This window comes from Cupressus sempervirens, chromosome 2, assembly GCF_028749045.1.
Source record: "Cupressus sempervirens isolate cs-2001-9-10 chromosome 2, ASM2874904v1, whole genome shotgun sequence".
NCBI lineage: Eukaryota > Viridiplantae > Streptophyta > Pinopsida > Cupressales > Cupressaceae > Cupressus > Cupressus sempervirens.
This window is the reverse complement of record NC_143119.1, coordinates 241,330,099-241,332,662: the sequence shown is the minus strand read 5'-3', so window position 1 is coordinate 241,332,662 and position 2,564 is coordinate 241,330,099. Positions and strand designations below refer to the sequence as shown.

At 34.2% G+C, this 2,564-nt stretch overlaps 1 non-coding gene across 1 annotated transcript; it reads left to right on the top strand.

Annotated features, from left to right (window-relative positions):
* The first annotated feature begins 369 nt into the window (after positions 1-369).
* TRNAD-GUC (transfer RNA aspartic acid (anticodon GUC)) lies at positions 370-441 on the top strand. The gene has a single exon. It is a non-coding gene; the product is annotated as a tRNA-Asp (tRNA).
* The last annotated feature ends 2,123 nt before the right edge of the window (positions 442-2,564 follow it).

Genomic DNA, 2,564 nt, shown 5'->3' with positions numbered 1-2,564 from the left:
TTGACCTTTTTTCACAGTGGACTCTACAACATACATTGTTAATACCCGAAAGTGGAATCTCAATAAGTTGAGCACTTCAATCTAATACAAAGATGATGGATAAAATGTTAAAATTTTATATGCCATTCAGAATATACGAGTATACGGTAAGCCTTTCCCCAGTTTATATATATATATATATGATCGTAGTAGAACAAAAGGCTTAACAATTAAGAGTTAAATAGCCTCCAAATAAATAATAAAAAAGAAGAGCAAAACAAAGTTTTTACAGAAAACAACACTTTTTTAGTCACAGAAAAAGAAGAGTTGATTTTTATATCTTCCGGTCGTAAATCTTGGTGGTCGCTACAAATTCATTTTAATCTAAAAGTCGTTGTAGTATAGTGGTGAGTATTCCCGCCTGTCACGCGGGTGACCCGGGTTCGATCCCCGGCAACGGCGTCTCTTTGTTTTAATTCGCTACACTGTTTCTCTCACTTTCAGGAAATTGAGAACACAGTGCACTCAAACTTTTCAACTCTTACATGTTAGAGATAAAAGTGCTTTTCAGATTTATAGCCACCAAAATTTGGTTGTGAATACATCTGTAACTAGTTCGAATGCATTTACAGTACGTTATAAAAACAAAGTGTTTTATTTGTCATCGAGCTTTCCCCTGATTGAGTGTTGATGCGGTTCATGCATCTAAATATTTAAGAGTGAGTATAATAAATTAAATTATTAATTTTTAGTGCATTCTATGTCCTTATTTTGGAAGAACAACTGCTGTTCTTGTAGAAGATGAGCTCTGTACAGTGCACAAAAAGTAGCTGTAAATTGTACCCTTACGCTAAAGCTTGAAATTATTATAGATGGTATAAAAATACAACTATTGTTCTCCTCATGAAAATAAGTATTCTAGTACAAATCTAAAATAGAAATGCATAAACATTATGCCAAAAATTATTAGGACAAAGTCAGATCCCAGAGAGGTTATTTCCATGGCCCCTCTCAAGAGGACTTCTGCAACCATTTGTGGAGTACAAACAAACAATCTTTTCAGAATCTTCAATCTTAGGAAGGAAAATCGATGGATGTCTATGCCAGAACTAAGGGGCAAGTTTATAGTTGTTCGGTTGTGCTTCACAATGTATCTTTCACTGTATACAAGTTTTGGATCCTTTAAAATCCTACTTACCAAATCAAAAAATCATGTTGAATCTTCCACAAAATAACTATTATAGGAAATAATTCTACTAAATTCAGTATTTATGGCTTTCTTTTAAGTCCGTCAAGTTGTTAACAAAGTGAAATTTTGATACAAGAGAGCATTTCTGCCAATAACAATGATTTCTATAAATTTGAGATTTAAAAAAAATATATAACGGATTATTTTTGGCCTCTATAAGTTACTCTTTGCAGTGCATTTTTATTAGAAGGCAACAATGGATGTATGCATAACTTGCAAAGATTACAGTCACTGGTTGGTGCAACATAAAAGCCTCTTGAAACACCAAACAAATTTTCAAAGAAAAAAGAACTGAAATATGTGAAAGCTGACACCTAGGTAATAATGTGATGGCAGTTGTCCTGAGTGCTTGATACCACTTGATGCAAGCTGCACACTTCCTAAGCCCCATGAGAATCCCATGCGTTCTATGTGAAAGCAAATCACGGTGGATTATCCATTTGTTTTAGTCAATCTGCAACAATTGATACCTATGACAACCTACACCCTAATAATATCACCTAATCTACAACAAAATATCCACGACAATGGAGACCTACTATTGATGCACCCTATCACACCAATTGGATACCATTGAACAATAAACACAAACTCATTTTGCATATAATATGTTTTCACATGTAAGAACTTGTGCTTCCCTTGTCCACGTGACATATATGCATACTCAACTCCTCAATTGTACACACACAACCTCTCCCCTCATCTCTTTGAACTCTCTTTCTTATAACCTTGCCACTGATAGATGGCCACTCATTTCTTATATGCAACTTTTCTTTTCTTTTTAGTCACACACAACCTTTTTCTCCTACCACACTACCCAATCGATCTTGTGCATGCTCTTCATCTACTTTAGCTTGCTTATAACCTCTCCCATCCTCACATATCTTTTCTTAGCTCCTTGGGCATTTTCATCTATTGTAATCTTATTGGGGCTCTATTGTCTGCAACACTCTACCTTGTCTATAAGCTTCCTGATAACTTTTCTATTATCCCTCCTCAATTGTATTCCAAATGCTATACCTTTTTTATTGCACTCCATCTAGGGGTCTTGCCCAACTCTCTTCTTTGGCTTTTAATGAACAAACTCACTTCAGTTCCTTGTCATCTTCTAGATGTTCACACATTCCTCAACACCTTCTGCACAACTGTTACATCCCAAATTTTGGTCTAAATTTTAATTTGATTATAACTATTGGTATAATGTATTATTTCTTTTCCTGATCATGAGAAATGAGTTAGTTAATTATATATGTTGTATCAATTGTTAACAGATTATTTCTCTTCTTGATCATGTGAAATGAGTTAATTATTATAGATGTTGATGAAATAACTAGTA